Below are 17,596 nucleotides of genomic sequence, written 5' to 3'. Positions count from 1 at the left end.
CCCCCAATATTTCAACGTAGGTTCTTTCTATTTTCCATAAGTGTCAGTTGGCTGAGAAATAAAGAGAGACAGTACAAAGAGAGGAATTTTACAGCTGGGATGCCGGGGGTGACAGCACATATCGGTAGGACCATGACGTCCGCCTGAGTCTCAGACCAGCAAGGTTTTATTAAGGGTTTCAAAAGGGTAGGGGGTGTAAGAACAGGAAGTAGGTACAAAGATCACATGCTTCAAAGCACAAAAAGCAGAACCATTAATAAGGGTCTAACAAAGATCACATGCTTCTGAGGGAACAGGACAAAGGGCAAAAGCAGAACCACTGATAAGGGTCTATGTTCAGCGGTGCACGTATTGTCTTGATAAACATCTTTAACAACAGAAAGCAGGGTTTCAGAGCAGAGAACCGGTCTGACCACAAATTTACCAGGGCAGAGTTTTTCCCCACCCTAGGAAACCTGAGGGTTCTGCAGGAGACCAGGGTGTATCTCTGTCCTTATCTCAAAACTGCATAAGACAGACATTCCCAGAGCGGCTGTTTATAGACCTCCCCCAAGGAACACATTCCTTTCCCAGGATATTGATATTAATATTCCATGCTAGGAAAAGAATTTAGCAATATCTTTCCTACTTGCACGTCCGTTTATAGGCTCTCTGCAAGAAGAAAAATATGGCTCTTTCTGCCTGACCCCGCAGGCAGCTTGTCCTTATGGTTGTCTTCCCTTGTTCCATAAAAATCGCTGTTATTCTGTTCTTTTTCAAATTGCATTGATTTCATATTGTTCAAACACACATGTTTTACAATCAATTTGTACAGTTAACACAACTATCACAGTCATCCCAAGTAGCTGGGACTACAGGCGCCCGCCACCACACCCAGCTAATCTTCTTTTTGTATTTTTAGTAGAGACGGGGTTTCACCGTGTTAGTCAGGATGGTCTCGATCTTCTGACCTGGTGATCCGACCACCTCGGCCTCCCAAAGTGCTGGGATTACAGGCTTGAGCCTATTAACATTTTTTATCAGTATAGTATGTTTGTTAAAATTGATGGAAAACATTGATACATTGTGTGTTATTAACTAAATTTCATAGTTCACTTTAGGGTTTACTCCTTGTGTTGTACAGTTCTATGGATTTTGACAAATGCACAATGTCAGGTAATACATACAGTGATTAAATTATGTAAACTATTGTATAGAATATTTTCATGGCCTTGAATGTGCCCTGTACTCCATTTATTCATGCCTTGAGCCCTCTCTTTCACAATCCTGCAACCACTGATTTTTTTTTTATTGTCTCCATAGTTTGCCTTATCAAGAATTTTGTGTGGTTGGAATCATACAGCATGTAGCCTTTCAAACTGGCTTATTTCACTTAGTAATATGCATGTAATGTTCTTCCTTTTTTTTGCAGCTTGTTAGTTCATTTGTTTTCACTGTCAAATAACAGCAGATTATATGGATATAACACAGTTTCTTTATATATTTATCTATTCATTACTTCCAGTGTGTTTCAGTTCTGATTAAATGTGATACAAACATTTGCAGGTAGATGTTGTGTGGACATAGGTTTTTAACTAATTTTGGTTAATATCTAAGAGTATGATTTGCTTAGTATCTAAGAGTATGATCATGTGGTAAGACTATGTTCAGCTTTGTAAGAAACCACTAGACTATCTTCCAAAGTGTCTATCCAACTTTGGGTTCTAACCAGCTATAAAAGAACATTGTTGTTGCTTTACGTCCTTGCCAGCATTTGATGTTCTCAGTGTTTTTGGATTTTAGTCATTCTAATAGATGCACGTTGGTTTCTCATTGTTTAATTTGTAATTCCTCAGTGATATATATTAGTGAGCATCTCTTCAGATGTTTTTTTGCAACTGGTATGTCTTCTTTAGTCAGGTATATAGCAACTTCTTTTGTCCACTCTTTAGTTGGATTGTTTGTTTTCTTATTGTTAAGTTTTAAGAATTTTTGTATATTTTAAATACAAGTACTTTATCAGATATGTGCTTTGAAAATATATTTTTCAAGTTTGTGGCTTATCTTTAACTCATTTAGCAATGTTTTCCCCAGAACAGATGTTTTTAATTTTAATGAAATCCAGCTTATCAATTTTGTCTTTTATGGATTGTGCTTTTGCTGTCGCATATAAAAAGTTATCACCAAACTCAAGGTCACCCAGATTTTCTCCTGTATTAGCTTGCTCAAGTTGCATAGTTTTGTGCTTTTCATTTAGGTCTATGGTCCATTTTGAGTTTCTTCTGTGAAAGAGAATACCATTTTTCTGTAATTTATTTATGTTTTTACTGCTATCATATAATCTATAGAATAGGAACTAGTCCCAATTTTTAATTATATCCCAATACTAATATCTGGGATTAATTTTTATTAATAAATGAATGGGAGCACTAATAGCATGTCTCTGAGTCAATTTCATATGTATACTATTTATTCCTACTCAGTTATGGCATGCAGTTTTCACACTTTGCTTGAAGTGACAACAAATAGCTCAGTATTTCATACTCTATTCTGTTATGAGAAAGATGTCATAAAGAAAAATATTTAAAATACTATAAATAATTTAGCACCAAATATTTCAGCATAATATATCTATTTTATGCTTCTTTAAAAACAACAGGTAAAATAAATTATTCAACCAAAACCAAACAATAACAATTTAAATAGACCAGATATTTACAATAATGTCTCTAATGTGAACATCTCTTTAAGCTTTAACTTCAAATATTTGTAACATTTGTTTTTTATGTAATGTAAAAATGAAAATGAATTTCATAAATGGAGAATGTTGCAATAGTAAAAGTATTTAAGATATATATTTCTAATATTTTGAAGATAAAATGGAAATTCATGCAAAAGTGCACACATAAATTATGCCCAGACCAGTTCAGCAACCATCACTACAGACTATCCAGATATATGTATCTTTGGACGTGACAAATTAGGCCGCACAGTTAAAGGATTAGCAATTTTGTATATTAGCAGTTCTTTTTATCTACGTGTAAGCTTAGTATTTTAATAAACAAATATAGAATTTAAACTATTAAAATAGAAATGCATTGCATTTTAATAATATCATATAATTGGGTTCAGACAGTACTTTTCAGTTGTTTTGAGTAATTGAAATGGGTCTTACATAATTTGAAATGCCTCTGAATGAGGCAACAGAGACTACTTACAGGGATAATTCAACAGTATACGGCAGCCAAGGGATTGTGGAGTGATCCTGATTGGAATTGACTAGGATTACGATCTGTATGGAATAAAATGTAGGCGAGCAGCACTTGCATATATATATGCAACTAATATTGTAATAAAAAGAAAAAATAAGCCTAGCATGCTTATAAGATACTCTAAAAGGACATACATTTAAAAATAATTCAGAATGTTTCCATTAAGTAATTTGTATATCAGGTATATAATAATAAGAAAAACAGTTATTCAATTTTAGGTTTTATTTTAAACTGTTACATACTAAGTATTCATACTCAATGTAAAGTGATATCATTATTAAAAGTTAAGAAAATACATTTTAAGATATACTTTTAAAACAAAATAGACTTTCTTCTGAAACTAGTTGTATGCATTTAAACTTTTTGGAGCAAAGTCATGTAGTAACATAACAGTAACAGAAATTAACTTGTTTTTTTTGTTTTGTTTTGTTTGTTTGTTTGTTTGTTTTTTGAGATGGGATCTTGCTCTGTTGCCAGGCTGGAGTGCAGTGGTGTGATCTCGGGTCACTGCAATCTCTGCCTCCTGGGTTCAAGCAATTCTCCTATCTCAGCCTCCCAAGTAGCTAGGACTACAGGCACGTGTCACCACACCCAGCTAATTTTTGCGTTTTTAGTAGAGATAAGGTTTCACCATGTTGGCCAGGATGGTCTTGATCTCTTGACCTTGGGATCCGCCCACCTCAGCCTTCCAAAGTGCTGAGATTAGAGGTGTGAGTCACTGCGCCCGGCCATAAATTAACTTGTTTAAGCATGGTGCATATTCTTCATTTTGAGGAAAGGTTCATGATGTTTATGTACAATTTTTATTTGCAATTAAGGTGTAAGAGTTAACATGTGTGGTGTGTATGTGCCTCTCTGTGTATGGGGGTGTGTGTGTGTGTATATGTGTCTGGTCTTTGGAAAATCATAAACTTTTAATTTGAGAATAAACAATCTTAAGAAAATACTGAAATATGTAATATCCAGAAAATAACAGCACATGATTTATTAATGCGATGTCAGTACTTTGTTGATATATTGAACTGAATTTTATTGACATATTCAAGCAAAGACTAAGGAACTATTTATTTAATTTTATAAGGGGAATTTCAAAGCTGCTCAGAAGGCAAGAGTATAAGATAATTTAGGTACTCAGAAAGGTATTATTTTGAGATGTATTTATTGTTTAGATGTTGCTTTTTAGAGTTACGTTTTATACATGAAAGTCATTCAATATATGTATTTATTTTTATACTACATCAATATTGAAAAGTTTATTATTTGACAAGGCAATTCCTCCTCTTCGAATTTTTTACAGGTATGAAAGTATGTTTACTTATAGTGTGTGAGAACTGAATATGTACAAATGTCTGTTGATAGTGAAGTGATTAAATATATTATGACATTTCAGTATTTTGGAATAGTATTTCACTATTAAAAATGGGTTAGGCCTCCAGGTACTGGTCTGGAGCGAAGTAATATTTTGTTAAATTAAAAAGAGTAACAGACAAAAATGTGCATAGTATGATTATCTTTAGGAATAAAAGATTGCACAAAAACACATGCACATTTACATATGTATATAAATGCATTAAAAAGAACACTGGAAATGAATGCTTTGGCAACAACATCATGTCAAATTTTATTTCAGAGTAGCCAGTGCATACTTTTTAAACATTTACAGTGTTTTATTTATTTATTTTTTCTTTTATTGTTTATTATTAGAATACCAAAACATGTACATGGTTTAAAGAATAACAGATTTTCAGAAATAAAAGGGGTCATGTGTAAATCTAGACCACAAATCATCTATGTTTTGCCATAATAATCACAGCAATCAGATAACCGTGCTTTTGAGGGACGAAGGTTCTTATGAGAAGAACTCTAAGATAAATACAGAAAAAGCCTTTCAGATTTGTATACCACTTGTCCCAATTATTTCATGTGAGTTGGAGTATTCTTCATTTTTCTTTCAAATATAAATCACTCACGTATTTGAGGAAAGCAAAAATTCTCAAAGTTTTTGCAGTGCGTTCATAAACTGTCACTCCCATTCCCCACAACCAGTGTAAACACACACACTATAATTCTTCAGATTGAACATCTTAAAACGTTCCCCTAAAATGTGTTTTGAGTCCCTGGTTTACACTAGCAACTCTACTTTCCAACTTTAAAATCTCTCTTCATGTGTCTCAGTAAAAACTGAGAGCCACTCTTAGGTATAGTCTTGTCTAGGGCAGCCTGAGGAACCATCACGACCTCCCCCCAGCTACCCTTACTGCCCTGAAGGGAAATGTAATTATAAAACTGCAGTACTGTTAGGATTTTACAACTAACCCCTCTTAAGTTTGATGTAATTGATGCTCTTAAGCTTTGCCTTCCTGTCCTGTACTGTGGGGTTCAGTGTAAAGATCTGGTTTTAATTTGGAGACACATAGTAATTTCTATCAAATGTGGAGTTGGTGGATGTGGCTTTGTTGAGCCCTAAAGAATTGTTTCTGAGATGTCCTCACATCTTCATCTTCCTGGGCAATTTTATTCTCAATTCATCATTATCTTTTACCTTTAACCAAGTAATTAAGACAAATTAAAATAAAACTCCATATATCCTATAATATGATCCAGGGACATTGTCTCCCTCCTCCACATTAAATTAGTTGTTTTTAAATAATTCCTATAAATTCAATTAGCTATGCTGAATTTGTATTTTCTTTAAGTTCTTTTCTTTGAAAATAACCAAACTCTCTCATAATAGACACTGTTTATGTGATTATAGGGAAAGAATATGTGTGGAATTATATAGGGGGTGAGCTGTGGTAGCCAATAGCCACATGTAGATATTGAGTGCTTGAAATATGACCAGTCCAAATTGTAATGAAAGTAGTACACATTTAGTTTTGAAGAAAAAAAGTAATGTTAAATTATCTCTATTAATAAATGTTATTATAATTACACATTGATTTGATGATCTGTGGGGAAAATGCGTTAAATAAAATGTTATTAAAATAAATGTCACCTGTTTTCATTTGCTTTCTTTAATATAGCTACTAAAAAAATAAAATTGCATATAGGTCTTACATTATATTTCTAGTTTAAAGCTGCCATTATGGGGATAACATTTTCAAAGTTCATGGAGCATTCATACAAATCATGAACCCTGGAAGATTTAAGGCAGTTCTAGACCAATAAGTAACTGCATCAGTTAATAAATCTTTCCCCTAATGTTCCACTATTAATATGACTCAGCTCATCACCATCTATCTACTTCTCTTTGTCATGCTGCTATAAACTGTCTCCTACATCATCTTTCCCTTCCCTTCTAGTTTCTACATTCTTATAGCATTTTTCTCACTTTTTTTTTATTGCATAAGCAAAATCATAACGTCTCTTTATCAACACCTTACCTTATTGCCAGTTTTTAAATATTTAATTTTTTTTTAAAAAGTATGTTTGTAAGAAGGGAAACATCTGCTTGATACAGCAATGTCATCTAAGCAGGGAGAAATCAAAAGTGGTTTGCCACTCCGTACATTGCAATTTCATGAGTAATGTGGCAAACTTGTTTAACTTCTTAGTTATAGCTAGTAGAATTGTATATTTCATATTTTTACACACAAGCTGTGAAATTTAGATACTCTACATTTACATGCATTGTATTATTCCAATATGATAATGAGCTACATCTAAAACTTTTGACCATTCACACCACTGTTACGTAACATATTAATTACATCAAAACTGTATGGTCTAAAAATAGCATGTATTATATCCCAGTTTCTGAGAAAGCTTACCAGGTTTCCGAGGTTGCTTCCTTGGATGCCTCTGACTCCAGGTGTTTCATGACATTATAGTCAAGCTGTCAGCCAGAGCTGAAGTCCCATCTGAAGGCTTAAACGAAGGTGGATTCCATTACAAGTTATTTTTATTGTTATTGTCAAAATTCTGTTCAGGTCTCTGGACTGATGGTCTGAATTTCTCATTGCCTATAGGCCAGAGGCTCTCTCTATACCATGCTGTAAAGGACTCTCCACAGGGCAACTTATAACATGGCAGCCAGCTTACCTAAAAGCAAAAGACAAAGAGCTGCCAAGATGCAACAGCAATCTTTTTATTACTTAATATTGGAAAGGATATCTCATTATTTCTGCGGTATTCTAAATCAGTAGAAACTTAAGTTTGTTAAGTCATCCCTCTGTTTAAAATAATCTAATGACATTTCATTGCACCTTGATTAAATTTACAATTTTTTAGACTGGCTGTATTTCCAAAAGTACCATACCTCTATAATTGGCACATTGACCTCACCTTTTTTTGATGGTGTGAGTTTTTTTTGTTTTTTTTTTTTTTTTTTTGATAAGGAGTCTCACTCTGTCACCCAGCTTGGAGATTTGGAGATGGTGTGATGTCTTTATCCATTTGCGTTGCTATAACAGAAAACCTGAGATTGGGTAATTTATAAAGCACAAAATTTTATTATGTTAGTCTGGAGGCTGGGAGTTCATTTCAAAGCACTAGCAGGCTTGGTATCTGGTGAAAGCCCAGTCTCTGCTTCGAATATGGTATATTGAGGGCAGCATTGTCCAGACAGAAAGAACATTTTGTCTTCATATGGAGAAAGGTGGAAGGACAAGAAGGAGCAAACTCCTTCTGTCCAGCTCTCTTTTACAAGCGTACCTAATTCCATTGATAAGGATGGAACCCTCACGTCTCAATCACCCCTCAGAGGCCATACCTTCTAAAACCCTTGCCTTGGGGATTAAGTTTCTAATACGAACTCTGGAAGGGACAAAATCATTCAAACCATAGCACCTGACAATGCCTGTTTTGGCTTGATGTATGATATTTCCATCAACTCTTCTCTTGTTTTAAGAATGTTTCTTCTGCCCCGTCTTCAGATAGCTGATTCCTTCCTGTCATGTAGCCAGTATACATAAAATTAATTCCTCAGCGAGGCCTTCTTCTTTGTCCCATCTGAAGTAGCTAAGGTGGTATCTACTGCATCACTGTCTTAATTATCTATATAGTATTTATTGCCATGAGATATTTTCTTCTCTCTTTTTATATTTTATATTTATGATTTATCTAAGTAGTGCATATCAAATTTTTCCAAGATAAGAGACTGACATTATTAATTAAATCTATATTTCCAAATCCAAGAAATCTGATCATTACATATGCGCTAATGAAACATGAGAAGCATTCTTAGAATGCTGAGAAAAAGAAAACAAATACATAAAACCAAAGAGCAGTAAGATGACAGATTAATAAGTATAAGGGCAGAGAAGTGCTGTTTGTTGAATCAAATAAATGTCACCATTTCATTTCATTTTACTTCAATTTCTGCTTTTGGTGGATATTACAACAACACTGGCTTTGGAGGCAGGCAGATAGAGATTGCAATGATTTTCAGCAGCACCAGGGTAGTATAAAGTCTATTGGTTTCCTGCCCAGTAGCATCAGTACTATTTCACCAGAGGCAATAAATGTAGCAGAGTATCCAGAATATTAGAGACAAATACAAGTCATGTATTTGGACCAAGGTATAGATGAAGTCCTCCTAATTTTACACTTCGCATGTCCCCTTTCTATTTTTGCTTTGCCAGTTCTTCCAACATTCACACGAGCAAAGACCAGCAATAAATACAGATAAAGAACACAAATAGTCCAGGCGCGGTGGCTCACGCCTATAATCCCAGAACTTTGGAAGGCCGAGGCGGGTGGATCACGAGGTCAGGAGATCTATACCATCCCGGCTAATACAGTGAAGCCCCGTCTCTACTAAAAATACAACAAATTAGCCAGGCGTGGTGGCGGGCGCCTGTAATCCCAGCTACTTGGGAGGCTGAGGCAAGAGAATGGCGTGAACCTGAGAGGCGGAGCTTGCAGTGAGCCGAGATCTCGCCCCTGCACACCAGCCTGGACGACAGAGCAAGACTCCGTCTCAAAAAAAAAAAAGAAAGAAAGAAAAAAAAAACCCACAAATAATGGAATTGCTTATGTAAATTTCGAAAGAATACATTCAAAGCTGTGAGAACTGATGTAGTAGAGGAAAATATTTCTGAGCTTAAGGTCAATAAGTGCAGCTAGGAAGACTTGCTATACGCCAAATTTAAGGTGGGTATATGCGTTTGAAGGATTGCCATCCCACAGATCTGGTCTGCCTGATAGATAATTAAACCACATTTTATTTTCAACACATTTATTTTTTATTCAAAAATAATTAATGATTGATTACTATTTGCAAATAAAGAAATATAAAGATTTTAAGACTAGTAAGACTAGCATACTTCTTGTTCTTATAGATTCTGATTTTAAGGAGAAAAATGAACTATTCACACATGGGAGTGATAAAAACTAAATTCACTTTTTTCCACTGTCACGACAAATTTTTTTCTGGCAATCTTAGTTTGAGATATTAAGGATGATTAAAACATTGAATTCAGATGAGAATCCTACTAATGGTATGCCAACTTTGTCATCATTCACTGCGGAAGACTTTGCAGGTTGTTACCTTACTCTCCTGGACTTGTTTTGCTTTTATATTTTTAAAAAATAAGAATATTTGAAGTGGGGTACACTGTTTGAAAATAGGAATTAAATTAAAAGCGTGTTTTTTGCAATCTAAAGTTCTTCAAATCAAAAGGTTGTTTACCTGTATGAACACAATAGCATGCTGACAGAGAACCTCAATGAACAACCATTTGTTAAGAACAGAGGAAATATCAGATGCATTGTATGCATGTAATTGTACATGACAATTTAAAGTGCCTCATAAAAACATGTGTTACTGATTTCCTGGTAAACATTCTGAACTTCAGATATCGGAGGATGAATTAATTCCCACCTCAGTATGACAGTGTTAGTGTTCCTTAATTGCTGGCTTTCTTTATGCCAGACATATTTCAAAGCTCTTTTCCACACACATTAACGTATGAACAGAACCAGCACCATAATTTCTGAGATCAACCACACAATGAAAATGCAAGACTTTTTTCAAATATTATTAAGAATATCAAGGTGGCAACAGCAGAGCAGTAAATCATGAGACCTTTCCGAAGATACGAAGATACAAAGATACGTTAAGAATTTGTTCATGATCCCAAAGCTACTAAGTAGAAAAGCTGAGATCTGAACTCAGGTAATTTTCAACTGCAGCCTGTAATTATATTTTCTATGCTATAATGTTTCTTCTCACCACATCACAGAAGACCTAAGTAAAAATGAATTTACTTCTATGATGCATAACCTATCAGAAAAAGTCTTGAACTATAATAAACATGTAAATCATTTCTTTTTTCTTTTTTTTTTTTTTTTTTTTTGAGACGGAGCTTCTCTCGTGTTACCCAGGCTGGAGTGCAATGGCATGATCTCGGCTCACCGCAACATCCGCCTCCCTGGTTCAAGTGACTCTCCAGCTTCAGCCTCCCGAGTAGCTGGGATTGCAGGCATGCGCCACCATGCTTGGCTAATTTTTGTATTTTTAGTAGAGAAAGGGTTTCTCCATGTTAGTCAGGCTGGTCTCGAACTCCCGACCTCAGGTGATCCGCCGACCTCGGCCTCCCAAAGTGCTGGGGTTACAGGCGTGAGCCACCGTGCCTGGCCAATGATTTCTACTTTTTAAACATACATTTAACAGTCTAATGCTATCAGTTTCAATATCCTTTTACAGTAGTTTTGTATATGCAAGTTATTCTTTATTCTCCTCCAAACCACAGTGCTTCAGGTTAACATATTCTGACTCAAGTTTAGCACACTCTGTTTCTCCTTCAAATCTAGATGAGAAGTAATAGTGAAAATCACACTATATTTTTAGTGGAAACAATAAAAACTCTTTTCCTAAAAATTTATATTGAATTATTTATTGAAAGCTAATAATTTTACATTAGAAAATACATAAAATACCGTTTGATAATGAATAATACATTTTATTATTGATATACAGAATATTAAGTACCTATGTTTTCATACAGGATTTATTTATTTTTATTTAATACTTTAACATTTTGGTATAATTATATATATTATAAATATAATAAGACTATATTATATAATAAATATATATTTATATCTTTACTATATATTGATTATATGTATGATATATAATAAATATATATTATTATATGTATCTAATCTCTATATAATTATAATAGATAATATATATCATAATGTATAATTAATATAATAGATTATACATATGTCATATATATTTATATAATATATATTTATGCCAAATTGCTTGTGTTAAATGAAACTTAAAATGTTACCTTTTGAACATTATTTAATCTACTATAATATTTTTATTAATATTTCTTTAAAAATCAATGTCATGTATTTTAGCAGTGTGGGGTATTATATTCTAAACAAAAATATAAAATCACAAAAATTGTGATTTTACAGTGCTAATAAGAATATTTTAGCAACTTTTTAAATTCATTGACAAATTGCTAAAATATGTATATGTGTATGTATAATAGGAGATTTAAGGTTTACAGAAAAATTGAATTAAAACACAAAAATAATAAATATAAATTTTATTTTTCAACATGGTCTCTATCACGTTCAAGACAGTTTTATAAGTGATGATACCAATCAGTCCATCCCTAAAGACCAGAGAGTCCTGGGAAATTAACCAGATCAGTGCAGTTTTTATCTGAAGAAAAATTGATGCCCTTTATAGATTTTGTAAGATTAGGAAACAAAAATAAGTCAAAAGGAACTACGTCAAGACAGTAAACTCAACGCCTAATGACTTTCCATCAGAACTCTTACAAAATTCCCTTGTTTGATGAGAGGAATGAGCAGGAGCATTGTTTTGGCATAGAAGAACTCTCTGGTGAAGTCTTCCAGGGTGTTTTTCTGCTAAAGCTTTGGCAAAATTTCCCAGAACACTCTCACAACAAGCAAATGTTATCATCCTTTGGTCCTCCAGAAAGACAACAAGCAAAATGCCTTGAGCATCTCACAAAACTGTTGCCATCACCTTTGTACTTGACTAATAATCTGATTTTGTTATGACTAATACCACCTCTTGGTAGCTGTTGCTTTGATTGTGCTTCTTTATCAGAATCATACTGTTAAAGCCATCTGTTGGTAGAACTCTTTGAAGACATGCTTCAGGATTTTGATCCCACTTGTTTGCAATTTCCATTGAATGCTTTGCTCTTGTCTTCAGCTGATCTGGGCATAACAGTTTTGGCACCTATCAAGTGGAAATTTTGCTCAGTTTTAATGTTTAGGTCACAATTCTGTAAATTGAACCAGTTAAGATGTCTGTAGTGTTGGCTATCATTTCTGTTGTTAATCATTGGTCCTCTTCATATGGGCAAGAAGAAAATTAATTTTTTTCTTACAAATTGTTGTAGATGGTCTGTAATGGTGGGTTTTATCTTCAACATCATCTTGGCCCTTCTTAAAAATGAGTTCACTTGCAAACTGCTGATTTATATAGGACATTAACCCCATAAACTTTCCACAAAGCATCAATAATTTCATCGTTTTTTCACCCAAGCATCACCATAAATTTGATGTTTGTTCTTGCTTCCACTTTAGGATAATTCATGTTGCTCTGATGGCGGCTCTTTTCAAACTGATGCTTTATTCTTTTTAGTACCTCAAATTGGACCCTGTTAAGGTATGTTACAACAAGTTAGTGTAAGTTTATTTTGGTGCAAACAAATTTTGAAATTCATGCATAGTCTTTTTCATAATATGTGTTTTTCATGAACTTTTTAAAGACCTCTTATGTACGTGTGTGTGTATAAAATTAGTTTTAATTAGTTCAACATGTTATTTAATTAGCTATTGAGTACAATAAAATTTTGTCTGTAGAAAATACTCTTGTTCCAATAAATTATTTTTGTACTTGATTCTTATGTTAAAAAAAGATAATTAGTATTGTGTCTCATATGAACTTATATTGACATAAGTTGTTTTTATAATTAGTACCAGCATACTGAAATTGATTTATGAATTAAAATTAATCTTTGGTCTCTTTTCTTTAAAAATAATACAAGAAAGATAGAAACAATGAGACTCAGAATGAATGAAGGTAAAAGAGAGAGAGAGTGAGAGAAGAGAGTAAGAAAGAAAGCAAGTCCTGGTGTGAAAATATACTTGTGTGTTTTATACAAAGATGAAATAGCTAACTGAACTGTCCACAATAAAAAAGAATATTATGATTTATTTTTATTTTTGAAGAAGGAAAAATTAATAAATATTTTATCCAATGCTGCTATGAATCAAATATACTCCCAGATTATTTAAATGTGCTACATTAAAAATATGTTGCCTTTAAATAAGTGTAGTGATTCATATGTTTCACTGAGAAACATAACCAAATTGGTCAAATATTAGTAAACTGCACCGCTGTCAATAGGCCCAAAGCAGAGTTTGATTATAAAATGATTTTTGTATACACCACAGCACATGAACATGCTAATGTGGTTTAACCAACGATTTACTTTTGCAAATAATAGGAAATAGAATCGTTGGTCCAATATTCATGATACAAGTTAAAATATAATTTATTTTTAAAAAGGGTTGTGTAAGACATCCTCAGTTAACTTGATTTTTCTTGACTTCATTGACAAATTGCTAATTTCTTCAAATCACTTATATCTATTAATTGTATCTATTTAATTTCACTGTACTAAATTCAGTGTTTGGAAATTATATGATTAGACTTCTTTTCAGAAATTAACTGTGATTCATAATAAAACCAGTATGATTAAATGAAAAATTACTATTTTAAAGTGTTAAGGTTGTTTTAATAACTTTCTGAATAAAGTCTTATTTTATTTAGCATGCACTTTGACCTTTCAGACTGTATTAGTCTGTTTTCACACTGCTATGAAGACCTACCTGAGGCTGTGTAATTTATAAAGAAAAGAGGTTTAATTGACTCACAGTTCTACATGGCTGCAGAGGCCTCAGGAAACGCAATCATGGCAGAAAGGAAAGGGGAAGCAAGGCATGTCTTACATCATGACAGAAGAGAGACAGCATGAAGGGGGAAGTGCCACACACTTTCGAACAACCAGATCTTGTGAGAACTCACTCACTATCACGAGAACAGCAGAGGGACATCCACTCCCATGTTTCAATCACCTCCCACCAGGCCCCTCTCCTGACACATGGGGATTTTTACAATTGGAGATGAGATTGGTGGGTGCGAGGGGAGGACACAGAGTCAAATAGAATGACCAACCCAGCTGGAATTGCCCATAAAAAAATAGTTTTTAGAAGAATCTCGTGAGGTTTGCATAGATTTTATGTGGGTTTACTCGATTTGGAGAAAAATCTTGCCTACAGATATTTCTAAAATAATACCTTCTCTATTTTGGGTTATTTCTGCTGGAGGTACAAGGGACAGTTCCCAAAAGCTTCCTACAGGTCCTCTAGTTTTACTAGTATTAGTGAGAAGATCTGAGGCACACACATAATCTCCTGTGAATGGATTCTCTGGCCTTTTGATCACTGAGCAGCTTAAGTTTGTATAGGAATACACTTACTTTTCCTGCACCACTCTTTTGTAAATTGTCTCTTAATTTTAATCTGGTTAGACTGGGCATTTTCTAAATCAAGTCCTCATTTTATTTTACTTAATGATTATTTTCTCAATTTATCTCTCCCCTCATGCATTTTACTATAAGTAGCAAGAAGAAACCAGACGACATCTTCAACACTTTGCATGGAAATCATCTCAGCTAAATAGCAACATGCATCATTTCACAGGGGTGTTCAATCTTTTGGCTTCCATGGGCTAAACTGAATGAAGAATCATTGTCTTGGGCCACACATAAAATACACTAACAGTAATTATAGCTGATGAGCTAAAAATATATCACAAAAAACTCGTAATATTTAAGAAAGTTTTACAAATTTGTGTTATAAATTCTATGCTTTCTGCTACTATGTAACAAGGATCTTTAATCATCCAATTTCCAATCACAAGTTCTCATTTTCTTTTGAACCTTCAAAAGCAACATCTTCAACCCTCATATTTCTTGCATCAGTTTGTTCAAGGACACGTACACTTTTTATTATGCTCCTTAAAGTTCTTCTACTCTCCACTCACTGACCACTTCCAAAGACTCTCACATTTTAAGTTTCTGTTAAGATAGCATCCCACTTCCAGGTACCAAAACCTGTTTTTTCTTACTGTTGTGCAACAAATGACCACACATTTAGCAGCTTGCAGCCACTAATTCACTGTCTCACAGTTCTGTAGATGATAAGTTTCTTGGACTTGTCTGGCTTCTCTTAAGAACCACAGAAAGTTAAATTCAAATTGTTGGTTGGACTGGGCTCTTATCTGAAGGCTCTGGGCAATAATTCTTTTCCAAGCTCATTAAGGTTGCAGAAATAATCTATTTTCTTGTTTTTGCAAGTCTGAGGTACCTATTTCTTTGCTGGCTGTCAACTGGGGTATGCTTTCTACATATATAGGCAACCTGCATTTCTTCTCATGAGACCTCTATCTTCAAACCAAAAGTGGTCTGTGGAAATGTTCTTACACTTCCAACCTTTGTGACTTCTTCCGTCATTAGCAAGAGAAAATTCTGCTTTTAAAGGAGTCACATAATTAGACTCAGTGAGGACGTCTACTTTCTTCCGTATTATGTAACAAAAACACAAGAGTAATACCACAAGGTGAAGTTCATTGGGACTGTCTTAACATTCTACCTAATACATCTAACAATTTAGAATTCAGTGATTTGAACTATGACCAGGCCTTGAGAAAAATCAAGGTTTTCACTATATTGAACTTAATTTTAAGGACAGCTCAACTTCATGACAGCTATCTATTTGAATAAATTACTGCAAAATTAAATTTATAATTAATTGGTTCACACTTACCAGGCTTCCGTTTCTCCACTACTTTGCCCTATCAGGTAATAAATACTACCACTTTTCTACCTCAATTACCTTGCTCAGCCACAAAACTATTTACAAAAACTAGTCCTTTTAGTTAGAACCTAGGTTATAGCAAATATTTAAAAGAGAAAATCATGACAGGCTTTGTCCTTGTCTTAAGATAAAGCTTATTTGTAAACTGGTGTAATTTTGATGTATTATTTGCTACCCCAAACTACTATATATATTAAAAACAAAACAAAAAACAAAACAAAACAGTTCTCATCTTGTGTGTGTTCTAGCAATATATTGTAGAAATGGCAGATATTAGTTGTATTGAGGCCAGACTACATCCATTAAAGAATTCCTACATTTCTTACAAACTGGTCAAATTCCATTACATTCAGGATCACCTTCCTAGGCCTATGGAAGACTGGGGATAGCATGGGTGAAATCTGTTGTTTTACAATATTGTTTAAATTCTAATTCTTTTTCTTTTTTTTTTTTTTTTTTTTTTTGATGGAGTCTTGGTCTGTCTCCCAGGTTAAAGTGCAGTGGGGCGATCTCAGTTCACTGAAACCTCCGCCTCCTGGGTTCAAGCAATTATCCTGCCTCAGCCTCCTGAGTAGCTGATATTACAGATGCCCACCACCACGCCCGGCTAAGTTTTGTACTTTTAGTAGAGACGTGGTTTCACCATGTTGGTCAGGCTGGTCTCAAACTCTTGTCCTCGTGATCTGCCCGCCTCAGCCTCCCAAAGTGCTGGGATTACAGGCGTCAGCCACTACACCCGACCTAATTTTTCTTTTTGTTGTATGTCACTGCAAAATTAACTCTTCTTTGTTTATTCATTAAATCGAGGGTTAATCGTAGAATGTCAAACATGCAACATATTTAAATGATCTTTTTCCTCATTTACAACCAATTTCAAGCATCCTTTTTGATATTATTGAAGAAATTAAGAACTCTGGCAGGGAATGAAATATTCATGCTATGGTTGATATTTCTTTGTACATTTCTGTTTCTTTTTTTTTTTTTTGTACCTGTAATTTTTTATTATTTTTCTTAAAAAGGGTTCCCAAGATCATGTAAGCTTCAGGCCCCCCAAAACCTGAAGCTGGCTCCACTTCTATGTATCCAGCCCCCTGTGATCCTGGCCTCCTAGTATCCATGCCTTGTGTTCGGACTGGACACATTTCTGTTTCTTATATCCTGATTCATGATTCTAATTAATAAATGGTATGATGGGCTATTTTCTGTGAATGAATTAAGGGAAGATTTTTCCTAGAAAGCAACTTTGCAACATGGTTAGAATATTGGAGGACACGCTGGGAAAGACACACTGTCTTAGTTTGTTTTCTGTTGCTTATGACAGAATATCTGATCCCTAATTTATAAGGAAAATTGATTTATTTATTACAGTATGGAGGCTGGGAATTCTAAGGTTGAGAAGCTATATTCTAATGTGAGGCTCTTCTTGCTGGTGGGGACTGTCTACAGAGTACCTAGGT

The 17,596-nt window shown here is 34.1% G+C and overlaps 1 pseudogene; it reads right to left on the bottom strand.

Moving 5' to 3' along the window:
• Positions 1-17,281, bottom strand: part of LOC139359171 (large ribosomal subunit protein uL30-like 1) — a 31,293-nt pseudogene extending 14,012 nt beyond the window's left edge.
• Positions 17,282-17,596: the final 315 nt, after the last annotated feature.

This window comes from Macaca nemestrina, chromosome 16 (assembly GCF_043159975.1).
Source record: "Macaca nemestrina isolate mMacNem1 chromosome 16, mMacNem.hap1, whole genome shotgun sequence".
Lineage (NCBI taxonomy): Eukaryota > Metazoa > Chordata > Mammalia > Primates > Cercopithecidae > Macaca > Macaca nemestrina.
The sequence above is the reverse complement of the archived record's forward strand: the minus strand, read 5'-3'. Positions and strand labels throughout refer to the sequence as shown.